Genomic DNA, 12,706 nt, shown 5'->3' with positions numbered 1-12,706 from the left:
TGTATACTAATATAACAGGATGAATCGGAAGGGTCAACTGTAAGGAAGGATGGATAGAAGTCCTTAGCCCATACAAACAGATTTTAAAAATTAATTTCCCTTCTCTTAGTCCCAATCCTAATATTGAAGCAGGCAGGCAAGGTCTGGACGTGCATGTGTTTTCCATACCTGATGTCACACTGGAAGCTATTGTTAATCACCCCTTAATTACCCCTGTCAACAGCAGATGTGAATATAACCAGCCCTGGATCCTCCCCAGAAGTCCGATAACTACATCCTTCTTGATTATGATATGGCAATACACAAATGTTGGTGAAGAAAATAACATTAGTACAAAATGTGAGAGCTATTTTCTTTTCACGTGCACAAGTCTTTGTATTTAGTTGATTTTGAGAAGGCGAGAGATGAGCTTTTCTCTAAAGCCAAGAGCTGGATTAAGCAGCAGGAATAAATAGGATGCATTTACTGTCATTATGTTTAATGACTCACCATTGCAATCAAGCCTTGGCAATGAATTCTATTTAAAGAAACTGTTCAGCTACAAAATTATGGTAAAAATGATGGCGTCAGAAGGAAAGTGTGAAACCCATTTTGGGAGCCCATTGCAAAGGGTCAGTTTTTTTATCACAATACTTAGGAAGTTGGAAAATCTGCCTAGTGTGGAGTGCAAGGCAAGATTCCCCAGGAAAGAGAACGGGGTGAGTTGGGAGTAAGCTCACAGGTTAGCAAAAGAGAAGCACAGCAGACAAAAACTGAAAGCTGACAGTTAAAGTTATGTCTAAGTGCCACATTATTCAGATATGAATCAGATATGTTAAATCCAAAACTCTGCCCCCCACAACTGACTGATCATAACCTTTCCCCCCCTTTTCAGGTAAGCTGGATGGAATTTGGCAGGCACAGGAGCCCCTCCAGACTATAATAATAATTTATTATTTATACCCCGCCCATCTGGCTGGGTTTCCCCAGCCACTTTGAGCATGCCAACTGCAGGTAAATCAACTCAGTGGGTTTTATATGCAGGGAAACTTTTTTTTTTTTAAAGTAAGCCTCTAATTTAATTATTTTCTGCCAGAGTTGGAGGCAATTTATCTGCATGGTTGTACTTTCTGAGGGGATGCTCATGCCAATTTTCAGAACAATAGGTGCACAGATTTTTCCACAAGAGCAAACGAAAGAGAGGAGGATGAAACTTTGAAAACAACTAGAAAAAACCAGGAGGAAAACAACTGGAAATGAGTAAGCAGCAAGAAACACACAGAGAGAGCAGTGGGCGAAGGGGAGAGTAAGAGAGGTTTGCACAAGCAAAGGGAGAAAGAAGAGCAAGCAAAAGGCATGACAAGCAAGTCCAGCTTCTTTTGGATGCAGCAGATTAGCCAGGTCCTGGCTTTGGACCCAGAGAGCGGGAGGGGGGGGGGCGGAGGACAAGCCGGCTTCCTCACCTTGATCTTTCTGCAGTGTTTGATCCCATTGGCCACGAAATCTTTCTGCTCAACCCCGGAATGGGAGTTGGGGCCGCAGTGAAAAGATGGTTCCTCTCTTAACTGAAGGTGAGTTTCAGAAAGTAGCATTTCAGGGGGTTTTCCTGATTCCATGGCATGCACTGTGGAATCCTGCAAGGATCTATTTTGCCCAGCATGATTTTAAACAATTGTATGAAGGTGAGGTCATCTGAGAGTCTGAAAGTGCCTAGAAGTGGGGCAGGCTAGAGGTGTATGAAGCTACACCTAGAGTGGAGAAGTGGGTGCATAATCCCTCATAGCACTAGAACTTGAGTCCATCCAATGAAGCTGAATGTTGGAAGATTCAGGACAGAAAAAAGAAAGTACTTCACAGTCAAACTGCAGAATTTGCTCCCACAAAGGCAAGCAAAAGACAATCTGGAGGCTTTCCCATTTCCTCCCTCCCTGCAGAGTGTATATATGAGGGATCTTAGAATTCGTAAGGTCTCATATATATATAAATCATATGTTCATAAATATACAAGGCAAACACATACATAAGTATATAAACCACGTGTCTGAAATAGTACAGGAGAGCAATCCTGAAGCCATTTTGACTCTCCCAAATTGACCTCAAATATTTCTCTGCAAGGAGGAAGGAAATGGGAAAGCCCCTCCATTGTCTTTTGATTACCTGTCTTAAGGGCGTATTAGTGTATGAACAGGGTGAGCCTGTGACCAGGATTCAGGAATTAAAGTATTTACCATCACAAAAGAATGGCCGGGCTGTCCAGGTAATGTAGCCAGGTATCCATTGTCAGGTATCCTGGCAGTCAGGATTTCTGCTGTAGACCACCTATTTCTGTGATGTATGTATGATGTTTTGGGGGTGGTATCTGGCTACGGGGCAGGCAATTTCAGAAGTCTATATAAGGGCTTGCGCACCATTGTTCTGGGTTCCTCCTCCCTCCTGCATGTTGTGAGTGAGGTCCCTGTTGCAACAGCTTTAATAAAGATCAGGCTTACGAGCTGCTTTGCTTCTCAATATTCTCTGGTTGGCCTGTTATTTTCTCCTACTGATAGGGAACCTATTTAAGGACTCTATACGGGCTCTTGGATACCCCATAAGGGAAACGGAGCAGTTTTTTCCTATAAGGAAAATAGTAATGGCCCTCAACTTGCATGACTTTAAAAAGAGGATTAGACAAATTCATGGAGGACAGTGGCTGCCAGCTATATTTTCCCTCCACCGTTGGAGGCAGTGTTCCTCTGAACACCAGTTGCTGCCCATTACAGGGGAGGAGAGTGCTGTTGCACTTGGGTCCTACTTCTGGGCTTTCCGTATGCATCTGGCTGGCCCCGTGAGACCAGAGTAGTGTCACAAAAGCACCTGTCCCACTCTCTGCCAAGCTGCAGCAAGAGCGCATGGGATCCCAGATGCCCACACAGGGTCTGTGTCATTTTGGAGAAAAGAAAACATGGTGGAGGCTGTTGTGCTTTAAGGAAGAGGCTTTATTCGCCTATTTACACCCTCAGTCTGTATGGAGGGGGTCCAGATCTTACACCTTGGCTCAGAGCACTGCAGGCAGTCCTTCCTTCACCCTTGCTGTTAAGTTGTGGGCGACCATATCAGATGACACAGCGATTCTTCCAAAGCAGCTCTTTATTTGTAAGCTGGAACAGAACTGAACTGAAGGGTTCAGCCAGCCTGCTTATATAGAGCTCCACTAGAATGCAACAGTAACCATTTTCTGTAACTAGCCAATCACTGAACGTCACTTCCGAGCCTTCATTTGCATACAAACTACCCAATCACTGAACGTCACTTTCGATCCTTCATTTGCATAACTACCTACAGTATCCCCCTGCTGGCCCAGGGTGAGAACTTCAGTACATAACCCTTGCCAAGATGTATCTGGGCTTTTCTTCCTCGTTCTTCTTCCCAGAGGCCCCTTGCCCTCGCCCAGAGCAGTTACCCTGGCAGCCTTCCATATCTCCAGTCTCTGGTCACACCTGGGACAAGGAGTTGCGGACCAACCTCCATGGCTCTCTGTTGCAATTCTATCAGCTCTGCTGTTCCCTCTGCCAGCCAAGTGCCCCTGGCAAGTGTCTGCTGGGCTGGGCTGGGCTTGGAGGCCACCAATTGTATAACAATAGATATAGTTCAGGGTCCGATCCATTTTCATCATAAGACATTACAGTAACGTATTTCTGAACAACTTGTGACCCACAAAGCTGAATAAGTTTTGCAGGGCGGTTATAAAATAACCTTGTATCTATGTTTTAAGCACCTTCACTCTGAACATTCAAAGTGACATTATCCATCATGGGGTGAGTTACCACCCAGACATTCCCCACTGGCACCTCCCAATTTAGCTCCCAAGTTTTTCCCTTATGGCAACAAGCAGTAATCATCCATGATGACTCAACTTGTGATGAGTGATGCTATCAGCTTCAAAATTTTAGGTAATCAAGTGGATAATTGCAAGTATCACATGAATCGTGTCGTCCGTACCGTTGAGTTTATCAGCAAAATGATGCTGTCTCTGCCATGGAGGTAAAATGGCTTGAATTCAAAGTGAAGAGTAAGGAAGGAGGAGTCATTTTTGTTCCCCTTTCTCAGTGCATTTGTCAACCTGGCAGGTGACTTGTTTTTCTGAGTGGAATCCATAATTAGGTTTAATTTATTAAAGTTATAACTTCAGAGTTTAGAACTTTCCCGAGTAGATGATAAAATACACAAGATGAAAGTTAGGTGCATCTCATACTTCTGAAGAGTAACTAATTGGGATGAATTAAAAAAGAGCAATTATTATCAAGAGTATTTTTATCAGAGTTATATTTTGATGTGACAAAAGTAAAGAAAATAGACTGAAAGCCGGTGTGTATCATGGATGATATTTTGCACTTGCTGTGAAGCATTAAGCAAGTCAAATAATCCACCACAAGTATATGGACTGAGCATTGGGTGAAGGAGACTGTAGTGCCAAAGCCCACCTGGGGCCCAGGAAAGGCGCTCAGAATTCACTGAATTGCAGAGAGGGAACAGACCTTCTATGAACTGGAAGCACCTTTCATATGATTCATCTCACTTAAAGCATTCGTGGAAGATGGCCATCCAAACTCTGCTTAAAAGCCTACCACCTTCTGAGGTATCCGTTGAAAGGTTTTTACCGGCAGAAACTTCTTCTTCATTCTAAGTTACAGAGCTGGTGTGAAGGGAAAACAAGGCTTCCTATAAGTTCTTTGAAGGAAGACTGAAATACATGAAACACAGTCTGGGGCCCAGGCTGGCACTGCTGCCCAAAGGCGTCCACAGCTCACTTTGTGTGCATTGGGCCCCCTGACCTACCTGAGGGCTGCATATGCTAAGTGTCATATAAATATATGCATCTTCCTTTGCAGGAGAAGTGGAGGACCCCCAAGTAAAACAGGGGTTCTCATACATAACAATAAATCTGACAGAAAGAATGTGAGGAGGTAAAGGTTTCCCCATAATTGTATTTCCATATAAGAAAAGGTTAACCTGTTGAAATTTTGCATGATAACACAGCTGTTAGGATGGCAAGAACCCTGCTTTCCAACCCTAAACTAAAGCCTAGGATACAATTCTGTACTCACTTAGGGCTTATCCACACTTCCTCTTGTCCTGCTCTCCCCCCCCCCCCCCGGAAAACCTCTCTCTAGCTCCTAATTGCAGCGAATTTTGGCAGACGGGTTTTCTGCAGATTTCCATTTCTTCTTATTTAATGCTAAAGTTCAGGTTTTCCCTGGGAAGGGAGTGGGGCAAGGAGGAAACCGCTCATAGGCAAGCTTTCTATGAATCAGTTGCCAAATTAGTCCCGTATGAAACTGAATCCAAATAGGACTTATTCATTGATAAAACATGCAACATAAAAAAATTCCTTCCAGTAGCACCTTAAAGACCAACTAAGTTACTTCTTGGTATGAGCTTTCGTGTGCATGCACACTTCTTCAGATACACTGAAACAGAAGTTGCCAGATCCTTCTATATAGTGAGAAGGTGGGGAGGGGTATTACTCAGAAGGGTGGTGGGAATGGGAGATTGACAGATAGCTGAGATGAGCCTGTTGACGACTCTTAACGACTGCAATAGGTCTTACAGGAAAAGGCAAGGGGTGAGAAGATGAAAAATGTCTTAGTCATGTATAATGAGATAAGAATCCAATGTCTCTGTTCAGACCAGATTTCTCCATGGTTTTAAGTTTGGTAATGAGTTGCAATTCATGCAATTCTCCATGGTTTTAAGTTTGGTAATGAGTTGCAATTCAGCAGCTTCTCTTTCCAGTCTATTTCTGAAATTCCTTTGTAGTAAAACCATATGCCATCAGTGCTCCCAGCTATGTACGTGACACCACAGATTTTCTGAGGAAAATACAATCTTTAAATAATCTTCCCAACAATACTATACTAGCTACTATGGATGTGGAATCTCTGTATACCAGCATCCCACACAATGATGGTTTACAAGCTATAAGGAACACCATTTCAGATAAAACCACAGGGGACCTTGCCACCAAACTCTGCCAATTTGTCCTTACCCACAACAACTTCAAATTCGGTGATGACCTGTTCCTTCAGATCAGCGGCACAGCAATGGGCACCCGCATGGCCCCACAGTATGCCAACATCTTCATGGCAGATTTAGAACAACGTTTCCTAAACTCCTACCCACTCAAACCTCTCTTGTACCTGCGATACATTGACGATATTTTTATCATCTGGACACATGGTCAACAGACCCTGGACACCTTTCACCAGAAATTTAATGATTTTCACCCCACAATCAACCTAACAATGAATCAATCTATGCAATAAATACATTTTTTGGACACTACTATAAAAATACAGGATGGGCGCATAGACACCACCTTATACCGTAAACCAACTGACCGACAAACATATCTACATGCCTCTAGCTACCATCCCAAACATACCAAACAGTCCATTGTATATAGCCAGGCACTACGTTACAGACGCATCTGTTCCAATTCTACAGACAGAGACTCTCACCTAAGAGATCTACAGCAAACCTTTTTAGAACTAAAATACCCAGCAGATGAAGTTGGACAACAGATCAACAGAGCCAGACTGATACCCAGAGAGAACTTGCTGCAAGACAGAACCCAAAAAAGAAAATAACAGAACACCTCTAGTCATCACATACAGCTCCCAAGTTAAAACAGTACAACGCATCATCAGAGACCTACAACCTCTCCTGGACAATGACAGTTCTCTTTCTCAAGCTCTGGGAGGAAGACCTTTCATTGCCTACAGACAGCCACCCAATCTTAAACAACTCCTAACCCACAATAATACTACAACCAGACTTAACACGGACACTGGCACCAGAGCCTGCAATAAACCCAGATGCCAACTTTGCTGCCACATACACCCGGACAACACCATTACTGGCCCCAACAACATCACACATACCATCTCGGGACTATTTAATTGCTCATCGTCTAACATTGTGTATGCCATCAAATGCCAACAGTGTCCTTCAGCTCTCTATATTGGACAAACAGGCCAAACCTTACACCAAAGAATAAACGGACATAAATCAGACATCAAGAATCACAAAACAGAGAAACCAGTAGGAGAACACTTCAATCTCCCAGGACATTCTATACAAGATCTCAAAGTAGCTGTTTTACTACAAAGGAATTTCAGAAATAGACTGGAAAGAGAAGCTGCTGAATTGCAACTCATTACCAAACTTAAAACCATGGAGAAACCTGGTCTGAACAGAGACATTGGATTCTTATCTCATTATACATGACTAAGACATTTTTCACCTTCTCACCCCTTGCCTTTTCCTGTAAGACCTATTGCGGTCGTTAAGAGTCGTCAACAGGCTCATTCAGCTATCTGCCAATCACCCATTCCCACCACCCTTCTGAGTAATACCCCTCCCCACCTTCTCACTATATAGAAGGATCTGGCAACTTCTGTTTCAGTGTATCTGAAGAAGTGTGCATGCACACGAAAGCTCATACCAAGAACTAACTTAGTTGGTCTTTAAGGTGCTACTGGAAGGAATTTTTTATTTTGACTATGGCAGACCAACATGGCTACCTATCTGTAACTAAAACATGCAACAATTAGCTTGTGTCAAGACTAGTTAAAGCTTTGGAGCTGTAAGAATTTGCAGGGGTGGAAGTACGCAGAAAAATATGGAACCGACCCAATTCCAAATCACCACAGGGTGACGTTCACAGATCATTGGAAAAGATTCTGTCCATGTCTTCAGAATTCCAAATAAGAATAAACAGAGCAGAACTCTTTAATACACATGTTAGATAGCTAACTTTTTTGAAAGTAGGCTGAATTGGCACCTGATGTGACACATCTTTGACTGTCAGGGGTAACTTTTCACTCATTCCACCCTGTATTGCTGACTCACTTGAGAACTTAGATGATTTTTATATTATTAGCCCCAGCTGACCCAGATGAAGCAGCCTCAGGTGAGGAGATCCTGTTAAATCAAAGTCTGCCTTGATCTGAGATGATGCTTCAACTGCCTACTAATCTCCTTGACAGCTTGTGACACAGCAGGGAGCTAATTAAATTTGCCTCTTGAGGGACAACTACCACCATAATCATGTTTGAAACAGGTCCTCTAAATTGTTTAAACATATTGGTTTGTTGGATAGGTTGAAAACCGTGTTTTCTGGGACGGTATGCTTATAAAAGACTTTAAAGGACACCCTTTCTTAGTAGCAGCAGCAAATACACCTTGACACTCGGGAAGGGAGGAGGTAATGTGACCAGATTAGCTCCCATGTAGATGCTCCACAAGCCCTATCAGGCATCATGGAGCTTGTAGTTTTCTACTTGTGGGAGACTAGAAGAGAAGATTAGACAAAGGTGGGGAGAAGATGTGAGTCCCATTTCAAACTGAGCGCATTTTGAAGGAGGCTGCAAACCCAATTCTAAGCACCTAGGAAACATGGCTGATGGGCTGCATTGTCCTTGTGATCTAAAGGTTGTGTTGCTACATCCTATGGTGCAATCCAAATCCAAGATCCACTGGAATGAGTGAGTTAGGAATAGGTTGGGATATTGGGCTACTTGAGGCAGGGCCTGCATAATTCCCTTATCCCAGCTCAGCTGGAGATAGGCTGGTGTGAACTCCCCATCTGGCCAAACCTTGTTGGCATATTATTTAGCTACATGCCAAGATCTAGGATTGGGGTAAGGATTCTTTGGTGAGAGAAACCCAGCAAAGATTTAAAATCACAAAACGTGCAGCAAAGTAAAGCGTGGGAATATAGGCTGATAGACCTTTAAAATATCCCCTTCTAAGTTCCTTCTAATGTTTCCCTCTTCCCCAGCATAGAAAAAGACTGCATTTGGGAAGTTAAAAACAGTTTATTTACAAACTCTCCAAAGAGTGCTTTTCCATATAGCAGTAAAAACAAAACAAAACAAAACAAAAATCAGGTAATGAAACTTGAATTAGTTGCAGTGCTGAAAGTTCCTAAATTATTGGTATAGGAACACAAAAAGGCTTGTTAGAGCCATGCGGTCTAAGCCTGGAGCAACCAGCTCAGTGCTGCTCCTTCACATGCAGCTTCCCTGAACACAAGGGACTTGAAAAATAATTTGCAACTACAGTAGCTCACCTTCCCCCCATCCAGGTTCACAGAAAGGTTCTAAGCATAAAGGATGAGTGGCATTTACAATTGCGCCTGCTGCTGCAAACATTGCTGCAGATGCTAGAGTTATTTTACCTGCCCAAGAACACTTGTATTTAAAAGCACGTAGTAGTGGCCATTGTGGAACCAGTTGGAAATATGGCTGTGCGTGTAATGGGTCTCCAGTCCTAAATACCTCCCAGTCTCCAGACTCATGGAAGACTAAAGCAATGTTTACTTTAAAGTGTCTTTTCACAGGCTCCCACGTTGGTCAGGGATATTTTGATTGATTAATTGATTTATTTTCTTTATATCGTAACACACCATCCCAGTCTCCCAAGAGATGCCAGGTGCGCTTACCAGATAATCTGCTGCTGTATGCAAAATCTCAAAATGGCACTGTGGATTTCTGTTGATGGTAAAAGCAGGACTTTTCTTTTTCTTTGTGTTAATGCCTGGAAATAACTGTTTAAATTGAAAGCATACATCCCCATAATTGTTCGTACTAAAAAGCCTCACTAAGTCCTTTTCTTAACGGTCTCCAGTTCCTTTCCTATCATCTCAATTATTCTGGTCTGAAATTACAAACATTAAATCCCTCTTGTAAAAGATGGAATTGCACCTCTAAGGTATCTTTTTATGAGAGCAGCATGAAAAAGAAAATACTTTTTTATATTAAAACCCCCCCACCACAGAATAGGCCATTTAATCATTTTTTGAAGTAAGGCTCTTTGGTGCTATAGAGTCCTTTATTGTTTAGTGAGCTCCTGGGTTATTTGCAGTGCCTTATTTTCTGTATTGATTTTCAGAAATATTACACTATGGGTTAAAAAAATCTGAGTGTGTACATTAAATTTCAGGAGGTGCAGAAAAAAATTGGGATAACTTTCATGTTTCATAAATTAAGCAAGGTGAGACTTAAACCTCAAGCAGTTTAAATGAGAGTAGTGCTTAAAATATTATCAAACTTTGGTACATGGAGAAAGGGAGGGCAATGTTATAAAATCAAGTACCTATTCTGCAAGTCAAAATAAAGCCACATTTTTAAAATAGCAGTGAATTTGTGCATGCATACCCATCACTCGTTTACTGCAAGATCATAATGACAGTGACATGCAGATGTGAAACAGCTGCCGTAGATGAAACTCTTAATCTACACAAAATGCCCAGACTGCACCACTTCAGGCTGCAGGTGGGGGAATTACTTGACTAATTCAGTTTTTCCACAATAGGTTCATTGTGGAAGAAAAGGTACTGAAAAACACATTCTATTAAATAAAACTGTGTACATATGAAGCTGCCTTAGATCAGGTTAAACTGTTTGTCTATACAGTCTAACGTTGTCAACTTTATATAATAATAATATTTATTATTTATACCCCGCCCATCTAGCTGGGTTTTCCCAGCCACTCTGGGCAGCTTCCCACAAAATATTAAAATACAATAGTGCGTCAAACATTAAAAGCTTCCCTAAACAGGGCTGCCTTCAGATGTCTTCTAAAAGTCTGGTAGTTGTTTTTCTCTTTGACATCTGCTGGGAGGGCGTTCCACAGGGAGGGTGCTGAGGCATCAGGCATAAGCCTGCATTTTATTAATGTTTGATCAGGACTTGTATATTAAAGAGGGCTTAGATTTTCAAAAGTAGATTTTCAAATGTTTCAATGCCAGGCAGAGAAAACCTTGGCCATTCTCCTAAGACAAGGGGCCCCTTTTTGATTGATAGCAGAAAGCAATTCTCAAAGTCGTAAAAGCTGAAATTACAGACTAAAAGCAGGACATTGACCCTACATGTTACAGAAGATAAAAAAACAGAGATAAACATAATTAGGAATGGGCAAATAGTAAAATGATACCATGGGCCTCTCTTAAACCTTGAGTTGTATTTTCTAAGGCCAGAGGTAAATGGGAGAAAAAACATCTAGCTGACAGAGAAAGAGAGGCTTTTTGGGAAGTCTTTTTAAAGCATCTAGCTGGGAAGTCTTTTTAAAGCTGTTTCTTCCTTAAACAGATAATGGGAAAAGCAGCTTGCTGAAGGGGAGGAGGCTTCTTCTGAAACTGTTTTAAACTGAGTCCTTTTCTTTCTTTCTCTCTCTACTTTAAAAAGGCCTTATTCCTTTTAAGAGGCTATCTGTGTTGTGTATTAAATATGTTGGCTTAAATGTAATTATGCAAAGGATTTAACAAATGCTAGAAGAGTTGTATTTATCTTGAAATTAAGTCAGCCACCAGTCCAGCCTCTTGCCAGACAAGAAGACGCCATCAAATGCTGTCCTGATATATTAGCTGCCAGACATTTGTTTAGAAACCTTCAAATGAAGGATATCTTTCAATGTTGATGTGAAACTCAAGATCCTTGACATATGTTTAAGATAAAAATTTAAGATTAACCATTTGTTTTAGAAGGCAATAGGGCAGGGAGGGCAAGAGGTGAGCTGGTAATTAAGATTCCTTGTTGAGACACATGTAAGATATATTACTACTTATTTGTCATTTATAGATGTAACAATATATAGCTGTTTGTCTTCCATATAAGGACAGAAGGATATGGGTGTATCTTTTTGTGATTGGTTCTAGCAATCAGCCAATAGGAAATCCAACTAGGCTGATTGGACAGAGGCAGCCACAGGAGGAGCAAAGGGGGCTGGATTAAGGGAATATAAGGGCTGGCCATAATGGCAGGAGCCAGGCCAGAGCTTGGTAACCATATACCACTGTGCCTCTCATTTATTTGTCTGACAAATAAATAATTATTTTAAATTCTCTATTGCTGCGTTGAATATTTCATTCCAGCTAAGTGTTAACCACAAGCAGGGTGCTACATTTTATGGTGCCCTGTGACTCGGATAAGTGGTCTGCTGGAACGCAGCCCCTTCGCTCTACTGAGCAGGGTACAAGAGAGAGGATCTCTAAACTGCTTACCCAAGCGCGCACTGGTAAATTTTTCCAGGGGGAACGCAGAAGTCTCGTCTGTCTGATACCCTGCTCACTGGCGGCGACGGACCGGGGGGAAACGGAACCAACCAGGGGTAAGTGCACAAAGGGATTTTTGGCCCTCCAATTAATTGGGAGGAAGAGAAGTCTTGATCAAACTTCTGCGTCTCAGTAAGTGGGAACTGAGTACGCTAGGTGGTTGGGTATATCAGATGGTGGTCTGGTGGGGGAAAGGGGGAAGTTGGGAGGTAGTGTGTGGTGAAGTATCCAGCGCATTGTATGTGTGAGAAAGTACAGAGCAATCTGTAGCTGACCTGAGTGTGGAGTGGGTAGTACTTCGGTTCCCAGTGAGGCGACTCCATCTGGGCAAGAAACCCCACGAAGCGTGTGTGTGAGTGACTGAGTGGATACTTCACAGGGCCATACAATGGGAGTTGGGGGTTCAAAAGGGGAAAATACACCTCTTGAATGTATGTTAAATAATTTTAAGAAAGCCTTCTCAGGGGCATATGGAGTCAAAATGACGCCAGAGCGCTTGAGAACGTTATGTGAATTAGAGTGGCCGAAGCAAAATACTGAATGGCCATCTCAAGGAACCTTTGATATAAATTTAGTAAGCAAACTTTGGTCTAACATCGCCAAAGAAATTGGAGGGTGCCCAGAACAATTTTC

The sequence above is a fragment of the Podarcis liolepis genome (assembly GCF_965112155.1).
Source record: "Podarcis liolepis genome assembly, chromosome: 13".
Lineage (NCBI taxonomy): Eukaryota > Metazoa > Chordata > Lepidosauria > Squamata > Lacertidae > Podarcis > Podarcis liolepis.
This window is presented reverse-complemented; position numbering follows the sequence as displayed.